We start from the raw sequence: 11,785 nt of genomic DNA, 5'->3' as shown, positions 1-11,785 counted from the left end.
CTTTTAATGTCCATAGGATCTGGTAGTGATGTCCCCTCTTTCATTTCTTATATTAATAATTTGTGTCCCATTTCTATTTATCTTTGTTAGCCTGGCTAGAAGTTGATCAATTTCATCGATCTTTTCAAAGATCTAGCTTTTGGTTTTGTTGCTTTTTCTCCATTGATCTCCTGTTTTGATTTCTGCTCTTCTTTTTCTTTTTTTGGTAATTTATGACAATTTTAATTATGTTTTTTATTTTAATTCCAGTATAGTTAACATACAGTGTTATATTAGTTTCAAGTATACAATATAGTGAAAAAATATGGAACACTTCATTAATTTGTGTGTCATCCTTGCACAAGGACCATGCTAATCTTCTTTGTGTCATTCCCATTTTTTTAAGTATATAGGCTGCCGAAGTGAGCACTTTGCTCTAATTCTTATTACTTCTTTTCTTCTGCTTACTTTAGATTTAATTTCTTATCATTTTCTAGTTTTCTCAGTGTAAATTTAGATTATTGATTTTAGCTCTTTTATCTTTTTAAAAATATATGCATTCAATGCTATAAACTTCCCCCAAGCACCGCTTTCACTGCATCTCAAAGTTTCGATAAATTGTGCTTTTATTTTCATTTAGTTAAAAATATTTAAATATTTCTCTTGATATTTCTTGTTTTACCTCTCTGCTGTTTAGAAATGTGTTGTTTAATCTTCACATATTTTGAAACTTTGTTGGATGAAATAGTCTACAGCTGTCAGTTATATCCAGTTGATGGTGTTCACCTGTGTCTTTCTCATTTTCTGCTTGCTGTGTATGTTCATTTTTGATAGGGGTATTGAAGTCTCCAACAATGATAGTGGATTCATCTATTTCTCTTCTCAGTTCCACCGATTTTGCCTCATGCAATTTGACACTCTCTTGTTAGGTGAATACAAATTAAAGATTATTATACCTTCCTGGAATTAACCCTTTTGTCATTACATAATGACCAATCTTTATCTCTGATAACTTTCTTTGCTTTGATGTCTGCTCTGTTTGAAATTGATATAGCTATTCCTGTTCTCTTTTAATTACTGTTCACACTGTATATATTTCTCTATCCATTAACTTTTAATTTATACGTGTCTTTATATTTACAGTGTGTTTAGCAGACTGCTTATAGTTCTCTCCTGCTTCTTGATTCACTCTGACAATCTGTATCTTTTAATTGGTGCATTTAGACCATTGACATTTGAAATGATTATTGATACAGTTGGATTAATATCTACCATATTTGTTACTGTCTTCTATTTGTTGTCCTTGACCTTTGTTCCTATTTTTCTCTTCCACTTTTTCTGCCTTCTATGGTTTTAATTGAATATTTTATATGGCACCACTTTCTCTCCTTTCTTAGCATATCAATTATATATTTTTTTTTTATTTTTTCTCAGTGGTTGCCCTAGAGTTTGCAATATACATTCACAACTAATCCAAGTCCACTTTCAAAACACTGTGCCACTTCATGGGTATTGTGAGTACCTTATAATAATTAAATAATCTTAATTCCTCCCTCTTGTCCCTTGTATCATTGCTGTCATACATTTTACTTGTATATAAGCATACATAAGCATATATATGCATAACATATATACATAAGTATGCATAATCAAATACCTTATTGCTATTATTATTTTTGATCATTATCTATTAGATCATTAGGAATAAGAAAAACAAAAGTTTTAATTTTATTTTCACTTATTTCCTCTTTAGTGCTCTTCTTTTCTTTATGTAGATTTTAATTTCTAACCTATATTATTTTCTTTCTCTCGAAAGAACTACTTTTTAAACATTTATTGCAACTCTAGTTTACTGACAATAAATTACCTCAGTATCAATTTGTCTGAGGAAGTCTTTATTTCACCTTCACTTTTGAAGGATAATTTCACAGGATACAGAATTGCAAAAATTGATTTGTTTTCTGTTAGCACTTTTAAGTATTTCACTCTACTCTCTTATTGGATTGTTTCTGAGAAGTTGGATACAATTATTATCTTTTTCCCCTTATACATAATGTGTTTTATATCTCTGGCTTCTTGCAGGATTTTTTTCTTTATCTTTGATTTCCTCTAGTTTGACAATGATATGTTAGGTGTAAGGTTCTGAGGGTTTATCCTTCTTGGTGTTCTCTGAGATTCCTGGATTTGTGGATTGGTGTCTGACAATAATTTGGGAAAAATTCTCAACCATTATTGTTTCAAATATCTCTTCTGTTCCATTCTTTCTTTCTTCTCCTTCTGGTATTCCCTTATACATTGTCATATTTTTTGTAGTTGTCTTATATTCTTTGGATATTCTATTATGTTTTTCTCAATCTTTATTCTCTTTGTTTTTCTTTTTGTTTTATTTATTTCAGAGAGAGAGAGCACAAGCATGACCAAGGGAGGGGCAGAGGGAGAAACACACTCTGCAGTGAGCAGGGAGCCCCATATGTGGCTCAATTTCAGGACTCTGGGATCATGACCTGAGCAGAAGGCAGATGCTTAACCAACTGAGTCACCCAGGCACTCCATGCTTTTCAGTTTTAGAGATTTCTATGAATGTATCATCAAACTCAGAGATTCTCTTCTCAACTACATCCAATGTACAGGTAAGTCAATCAAAAATATTGTTTGTTACATATTTTTTAAAATTTTTACTTATTTGAGAGAGAGAGGGAGTGGAGTGATAGTGATAGGGGCAGAGGGAGAGGGAGAGAGAGTTAAGCAGTCTCCTGCTAGGTGTGGAACTCTATGTGGGGCTTGATCTTAGGACCCTGAGATCATGACTTTAGCTGAAATCGAGTCAGCTGCTTAACCAACTGCATTGCCCAGGTATTCGTACATTTATTTTAAATCTGTAGCTTTCGTTTTGGTTCTTAGATCCAAATTTCTCTCTCTCTGTTCACATTGTCTACCTGTTCTTGCATTCTGTCTATTTTATTTATTGGAGCCCTTAGCATATTAATCATCATTGTTTAAAATTCCTGGTCTGATAATTCCAACACACCTGTTATGTCTGATTCTGATGCTTGCTGTTTCTTCAAGTTGTGGGGCTTTATGGTTTTGTTTTTGTTGCTGTTGTTGTATTTGTTTGTTTTGCCTCTTAGTATGCTTTGTAATTTTTTTATTGATAGCCAGATGATGTCTGTCTGTAGGCAATAAGCTGGAACAGTCTGGGTGCTCATCTCATTTGTTTTGTATCATAAAATCATTGCCACTCATTCCCTGATATCCACTTCCTTGAAAACCAATGACTCATATATTTTATTCAGTTTTTTATTTGTTTTAGGCAGGAGGGTAAATCCAGCCCATGCAATTCCATTTTGGCTGAAAGCAGAAGTATATCCTTCCACTTATAAAATATTTATCTCACCAAATTTGACTAACTTATCTCTACATTATGCTTATTTTTTAGTAATATTTTAAAACTTTGACACTCTAAAAAAATGTGACTTTTCCCCAAGGGGAAAAAAGCTTTTCATTGTTGTATTCATCTTGGTGCTTGAGTCATATAATTTTTACCCATCAGCTTCATAAAAGGTCTTCAGTGTAAGCTATTGGGATCAATTTGACAGTAAGACTTTGTATGATGAATGCATTCCCTAATTGTGAAAAAAAAAAAGAAAGAAAGAAAGAAATGAAAGAAAAAAACCTAAGCAAAAGATTAAACTGCTGTGCCTAATTCTTCTTTGCCACAGCACTGTTCTTTGCAAAAAAAGGTTGGAAACTGGCCATGTTTTCTTTTGTGTCCATTTTGTTTTTTCCACCATGTTTAGTTGGGAAGTCATAAAGATATATTTTTTAACCTTTTAAAAGAGGAAAAATAGAATTTTTTCTACAATTATTTATGTAAAGCATACATCTGTCTGCCAAATCTACCATTAAATCAAGAGCTAAAATTTTAACATTAGAAAAATTTAGGTTTGACTTCTTTGGGGCTGTCAGTGATGACAGAATGTCTAATACTTAGGGCTTATTCATTCCTTTTGTGTGCTTGTGTGTACCCTTCTGGGGTTTACTACTGTCAGAAAAGCTCCTGTCCTTTGCTATTCTGTCTTCCAACAAACATTATACATACTGGCAGGTGAGAATATCACATTATGAAAGTTATATAGACTTCAATGGCAGGGAAAAGGCTGTGTTTATGGCAAGTTCATGGCATATGCCATTGTGAAATAGTTTCTTAACCTGAAACCTGATAAATAGCAGCTTTGAAATCTATGAGCATTTTAAAATTGTATGCAGATATTTGTGTATGTGTTTATATTTTCTGTACATAGAATCCATAATTTTATTTATACTCAGAGTTTTTATTTTATTTTTTTTAGATTTTATTTATTTATTCATGAGAGACACAGAGAGAGAATGAGGCACAGACACAGGCAGAGGGATAAGCAGGCTCCATGCAGGGAGCTTGACGTGGGACTTGATCCGGGGTCTCCAGGACCACACCCTGGGCTGAAGGAGGCACTAAACCGCTGAGACACCCATGCTGCCCCATAGAGAGTTTTTAAATGATGAGTGCTTCATGTAGTTCTGTTGCAAAGTAGAGCAAGAGAACAATCAGACCTACTGTCAAAGTACTATAGAATGACCCATAAAATTATTCTCTGAGAATAAATTAAGAATCTAGATCACTCAGGCCTCCAAGTGGACTTCTTTGGCCTAATGATCTTCTGCTACAACTGAAATTACAGCTGGTAGTTTAACACCAAGATAATCAGCTCATCTGGTGTCTTAGAAATGTAACAGGTTTGTATTTGATTTTTATTTTTTCTGTCATGTTAAAATCATATAAATAAATACACATTCAGATGAAACTTTTGTTTAAGTCTGTAAAATATCTCTAGGAAGCTGACATTAAAAGAAAAAGAAAGAAAAAGTTGCTTATACACATGGTTAACTTTTTAAGTGAAAGCAATGGTATTAGTTTACTTATGTATATGCTAAATCATAAAGCAAGTTTGATAAAATTAATTGCATTATATATCAAGAATTGAATGATTTTTAAAAATCACATTATTCTTTCTCACAGCAAACCATGTCTTTGCTACTTTTCTCTGTCCAGTTAAGCAACACTAGATTTCAGAATGTAGGCTAGTCATTTTAATCATTCTATAATAAATCAATCTATCATGTTTTCTATAAGGCAAGTGTTATTATTTCTATGTAGAAATATGCAACTCTAACACACCAGAACCCCTAAAACAACTTATGCTAATAAGAGAAATCCACCTCCTTATTTTTGAATGTGTTTATTAAGCACCTTCTTTTGATCTAAAGCTCCCTTTAGCTCATTTTTGATGCATAGGGATATTTCTTTGGTAAAAAGAATGATAACAAGGAAGTCATCCTTCAAAAAATATATTTCCATCCATTCATATTCCTTTCTTTTTATGCCACATCTTAGACTCAACTTCTACTCATTTCTCCCTTTGGCAGTTTCCTTTTTTATTTCAACTCCAGAATTAAGCAATATATATTAAAAAAATAACAGTTCATTCATAATAACAGAGTCAATAATATACCAAAATAAAGTATATTTCAAGCAGAAAGTGCTTTTCTTAATCTCTGAAGCATTTTACTGCATTTTAAATATTTGAAGATATATCTTATTTGCTAATTATCCAATATAATAAAAAGAGCTAGAGATCCCAATTTTTTCTACCAAGTCTCTTCTCTCTCCTTTTTTGTTTTGGTAAAAAGTATGTATTTTATAATTTTATAAATTTTATAAATGTTAATAATTTTATAAATGAATAATGATTTTTTAGTGTCAAATCTTTTTTAAAAATGAAAGTTCATCCTTTATATATGTTATGTCTGAAGTTAATACTTTATTTTTATTTTTATTTTTTTAAAATATTTTATTTACTTATTCATGAGAGACACACACAGAGAGAGGGGCAGAGACACAGGCAGAGGGAGAAGCAGGCTCCATGCAGGCACCCCAATGCGGGACTCAATCCTGGGACTCAAGGATCACGCCCTGTACTGAAGACAGGCACTAAACCACTGAACTACCCAGGGATCTCTTGAAGTTAATACTTTAAATTATTATTTAAGTTTTTCATTGTATTGATTGTGTTGAGTGAAGTATTTTTTTTCTCCCTAAAAGGAAATTATCATTTGTCTATGCAATATTGATATAAAATGTCAGGGTTTCTTTTTTATAAAGCTAATTTAATACCAGCAATTGTAATCTCAAAAGTAGTATATGATGGTAGGAAATGCTTTAATGTGTTTTCTGAATTTATGGATCATAATAACGATAAAGATGATAAAGTCTGGTTGTGCTTGCATGTGTCTTTCCTTGAACATGGTGGGCAGTTGGTGGCACAGGTGGCAAAAGTGACAAGTTGCAATATCTTAGCATGATATGGGGACTATTTTAAGATCTATCCCTTTGGAAAGTTAGGCAGATCAAAGGAACTGAATCTGATCTGTTAGTGTCAAGCTACAGTACTCCATACTGCTTTTTACCTAAAGTCTTGGTAAACAAAGGTACTCGATTACTTTAAAAAAATTAAACATTTTTCCACAGTGAAATTTTGATTTACAGAAGGTCATACTGACTTTATCATGACACAATTATTTGTAAAACAACAATATGAAAGATCTAAGAAAGCTATGTATTCTTGATATAGAACACAAATTCTAGTAAGACTATGGAATTCAGTGAAATGAGAGATTGTAAAATAAAATGTCCCAATACTGTTACAACTCTGAGCTCTAGATCACCTAAATATTGCTAGTTGGGCTAATTGATACTGGAAGAAAAACAAGGGTATAAAAGGACCAGTAATGTCCGGCTATGTTTACTGTTTGCCTTACTAATGATCCTGTCATCTCAATATCACTAGCTTCAAAGCAAACAATTTTCAATTTTTTTCAAAGGGAGGATATTCAAATATTTTAAAGTTGGAGATTTCTTCTTGTTTCTTTTATTTATTTTATTGTTTAAAGATTTATTTATTTATTTATTCATGAGAGACACAGAGAGATTGGTAGAGACACAGGCAGAGGGAGAAGCAGGCTCCATGCAGGGAGCCTGATGTGGGATTCAATCCCAGGACTCCAGGATCACTCCCTGGGCCAAAGGCAGGCACTAAACTGCTGGGCCACCCAGGCGTCCCTTTTTTCTTGTTTCAATCCAAATTAATCTCTAATCTCTATTACAGGTTTTTTTTTTTTCTTTAAAGTAATCTCTATGCCCAACATAGGGTTTGAATGCACAACCCTGAGGTTGAGTCACATGTTCTTTTAACTGAGCCAACCAGGCAACCCTCTAAAAGGGAGTAGTGGAACTCATTTAATGATCACCAGTTGTTTTCAGTAGACTTCCTGGTGGAAACCTCTTATAAAAACTTTTATAACTTTTTCTAAAAAAGATCATTTTAAAATATGGTAGCAGAAACTTGTGGAACCATCAGTCTACAATGTGTATTAACTAATCATTTCCTGGAAGTTTTAGAGGAAAAAGAGGATAAAATTATTTGTTAAGCAATTCAGTTGGACCTGGCTATATTTAATTCAACCACATTTTTTTTTTTAGAACCATGTATTTAAAAAACAGATACTCAAGTCACAACTAGCAATCTGTTAGAAGCACAGAAAAAAATACATGAATCCCTCAATTATAAGTTGCCAGCAATTTTGAGACACCTCATCCATTTTACAGTAGCTTTCAAGGGGGAAAAAACTATATTGAATGAAGATAATTTTTTAAGTTGCCAATATCTTTTATCCATATAATTAGATTTTTTTTCTTTCAGTAGCAAATCAGCATTTGGGAGTGAATTTTCTGCATGTCTGACATCTAAGAAGTCTGCATTATGGTGGGTATTTTCAATTATGGATAATAATGACCCACTGCATTTCATAGTACCTGCTCAAACCTTGACCTCTTTAACATCTTAAGGCTTGATAGGATTTCTAGGCACATTGAGGAATATCAAAGTTTTTTCCTGCACTTTCTGTTTGGATAAAATCATAGGTTTTTGTGGGTTTTTTGTTTTTTTGTTTTTTTGTTTTAATTAAAAATTACTTTTCCTAAGCCAGCTGGGAGCTTTTGACAGATAGATATTCAATGCTTTAGTTAAAGGCTTTCACTTCACATAAACAAGATCCCTATGTAACTTAAAATTCAACGGCAAATAAAAAATCCAACAGCAAATAACAAAATTGAACAGATTCCTTCTAAACACAGATTTGCACATGCACAGACAATGACAATATACTGTTGCTTCCTTCCCCCCTCCCCCCCCCCCCGATGGCTGGAAGGGTTCTAAGAAATATCACTGTAAAATATAATCCAACTCTAGGTGCATTAAGTGTGAAGAGAGAAAACTAGAATTGAGAAAACATGGTATGTTTCAACTTCTGTCTTTGCTATTTTGTGTATCAGTCTGAGTTCTCAGATCTTCTATGTTCATTTGGCAGCTACGGAAGGACATTAAAAGGATTAAAGACTTGAAGCAAAACTAAAGTTAGCAATAATTGCAACATAATCAATGGCAATTGTATGATAACTCTCACAGTATCTGTAAAAGCAGACATAGTTATCAGACCATTCACTTGTTTGTTCTTTCAATACTATGTTACTGACATCTTACTATGGATTCTCTAATACTAGGAAAAGTTCTTGCATGCTTCCCATGATTTTTTTCTTTGTTGCTAGCTTAATGTCACTTTCAGGAATTCCCTTACCCACTTGACCTACTCAGCTCAGCATCCCATCTGACAGACACCATCTTAATCATGTAAACCACAAGCATAGCAGATAATGATTGGATGGTGAAAGAGACACCAATTTTACCATGTTAAGGCAAAAGAAGAATTAAATTGGTTTATGTAATCTAAGGAAGTACTGAACAACCAAATAATAAGCCAAGAATCACCAAGTCTAAGGGAACTCTGGAAACATGGGCAGAGGCACTGGACCAGTTTAATTAGGTGAATGAAAAGGGGGGATTTTCTAGAACAGGACTATTAATTGGACACTTGCAGATGTCTCATACAAAGCAAAAAATAAAGTTTATACATTGTGTATAATTTTTTTTTAAAGATTTTATTTATTCATGAGAGACACACACAGAGAGAGAGAGAGGCAGAGACACAGGCAGAGGGAGAAGCAGACTCCATGCAGGGAGCCTGACGTGGGACTTGATCCCAGACTCCAGGATCACACCCTGGGCCAAAGGCAGGCACTAAACTGCTGAGCCACCCAGGGATCCCCATTTTTTATAATTTGTGAAGGCTTTGTGACATTTTGGATGGGAAAATTTAGTGTGCAAGTATTATAATTAGTTTCAATAAAATAAAGTGTTGCAATAGTGAATGACAGATTCTGAAATTTTGCTCACCATTACTAACTTTTAAAATATTAAAAAGTCTTTAGGCTTCCAAAAGGTAGATTAGTATTAAAATATATCTTCCTCAATTCCTGTAACCACTTGCTTCATCAGCTTCTTCATGAGCCACAAATGCATGGGAGCACAAACATCTAGTGCTTTTTATTTTTCTTGTGCATAGTATATTAATATTTTGAGACTGATTTATAGTCTAAGGAAGGACGAAAGTGTCAGAGCAAATGTGTTTCCTAATTTCCTAAGTAAATATCTTAGAAACCAGAGAAACAAGGGAATGTTGCTCCTGGTGGAAGAGGAAGAAAACTAAACAACTAATAACAACAAAAAGAAACATATTGTCAAGAAGAATAAACTGTTGATGTGGGAGCAGAGAAACAAAGGAAAATTATTTTGGAATAACTTTTTAAAGTCAGATATGTTTAAATCCTCAGAACAAAGAAAACATGAAAAGCAAAGTTTATAGAGCTCATTACACCTTAACCATAATATTCATATCAACCGTATTATTATCCCTGTTTGGTCACATGGCTGCCAGTGGCAGAGCTAGAGTATGAATCCAAGTCCTCTGGCAACAAATCAGTGTACCTTCTCTTACTCTATACTGTCTCCCACTCAAGCTCTTTACATGTTTGAAAGCAAGCATGCTTTTTACATACTGAGAATCAGAAGTCCCACTCCCAGCACCTATTAGCTCAGTTACCTCCACTAAGTTACTTTAACCTCTTTGCATTTTACATGACTCATTTATGTAATGAGGATGATGAAGCTCCTTTCAATCATTACTGAGTCGTTGGAAGATCAAGTAAGACTGTGCTTTTAACAATAACATTTATACACGTAAGAGATTGTTATAATTGAAATGCACAAAGAAAGTGGTTGATGAGATTTCCCAGCCACTAGTTATTATCTTTAAAGACTCATGGTAGCAATAGTTGGAAATAATTTCTCTCTCAATTAGGCACCTATTGGGCCATTGTGGAGTTAGTATTGTATCCAGTTTATGTCTCCTCACTTTGAGGATGCTGTGAAGTGGGGAAGTTCAGAGTAGTTTAATAATATGATTAAAGTGGTGAATAAATAAGACCCATGAGAACAGGTAGAAGGAGTTGGAATTAATTAGTCTGGAGACAATAACTGCCTCCTAATACATGAGGCATTATCATAAGAAAAATGTAGACTTAAACTTTTATCCATCTTCTCTACTAAATGGCTTGAAAGTGTGAAAATACAGTACAGACATAGGAAAGAATTTACTGATAGGGTGGTTTGTTAAATATTAAAACAGGCTATAAAAAGAAGATGTGGAATCTCCTTTGTTGGTGATTTTTCCAAAGAAAAATAGACAGAAATCAATTTGGTATGGTCAGGGAACAGATATATTTGCAATCAGGGAACCAGAAAAACTAAACTATTAAGATCTTCTCTCAGCTCTCAAAATTTCTGCAGTTCTCTAATTCCCTTGAATAATCCTAACATAGTTAGATAGCAAATTTTTCTAATTATCCTTGTCCAAATATGCCGAGTACACAAATCTGTTACTATCCTAATATATATAGTTTGTTTGTTTTAGAGGAGGATGCAATAGATGCAGAGGTTGAGTTAATCTAACTCTGGTTCATGGCACGGTATCATCATTAATCTAGGCAAGGCAAAAAAATCCATTTTAAATGGATTTCTACCCATTCCTTACTCCCATACTCCCTTCCCCAACAAGTAACTGCTCTAATGTGCATAATGTATATTCTTAAGTTTTAATGTATCTTTGGAAATAAGTGTGGTTTTGTGTGTGTATATTTTAAAATTTATGCAAATAGATCTCATTCATTGTCTTCCATTTTCATCAAGCATTATGCTTTTATGAGCAATGTTGTTTTTAACTGCTGTGTCATATTCAGTACCATGCGTCTATAGCCTTCTCCTTGCTCTAGTGGTGGCTATGAGGTTGTTTCCAATTCTGTGCTTCCATGGTGTTGTGGAAAACATATTCTCTTACATGATTCTTACTGTAAGGCTTCTCTCTCTGTTTTCCTTTAGAAGTATGATTGGATAATCAAACACAATTGGTATGCATGCAGTTACTTTGTCAGATTGGTTTCAAAAGTGGTAGTGACCAAGTATGAAGGAGTTATTGTTTCCTTAGCAACACCCAGCATTCTAGAACTGGGCTAAATGTTTACCTATCTGATGAGCATAATATAGTGCCTCATTGTTGATTTTCTTCTCTACTTACTGAAATAATATACTTGTTATTTATTCACATATTTCTCTATCTTTCTGGGATTCTTCAGTCTGGTTGCTTCTAGGAGTTCTCTCCTAGAGAGTAGCATAACTATTAATCCTTTATCTATTATTTATATCTATTCCATTCATCTATTTGTCTATTACAACTGACATTTGGTGTGAAATTGCAGAGT

At 33.5% G+C, this 11,785-nt stretch overlaps 1 non-coding gene across 1 annotated transcript; it reads right to left on the bottom strand.

The window, feature by feature from the left end:
* Positions 1–298: 298 nt before the first annotated feature.
* On the bottom strand, positions 299–409 carry LOC121474909. Its single transcript, XR_005983571.1, has one exon. It is a non-coding gene; the product is annotated as a U6 spliceosomal RNA (small nuclear RNA).
* Between the last annotated feature and the right edge of the window lie 11,376 nt (positions 410–11,785).

The sequence above is a fragment of the Vulpes lagopus genome, chromosome 1 (genome assembly GCF_018345385.1).
Source record: "Vulpes lagopus strain Blue_001 chromosome 1, ASM1834538v1, whole genome shotgun sequence".
In the NCBI taxonomy this organism is placed as follows: domain Eukaryota; kingdom Metazoa; phylum Chordata; class Mammalia; order Carnivora; family Canidae; genus Vulpes; species Vulpes lagopus.
The sequence above is the reverse complement of the archived record's forward strand: the minus strand, read 5'-3'. Positions and strand labels throughout refer to the sequence as shown.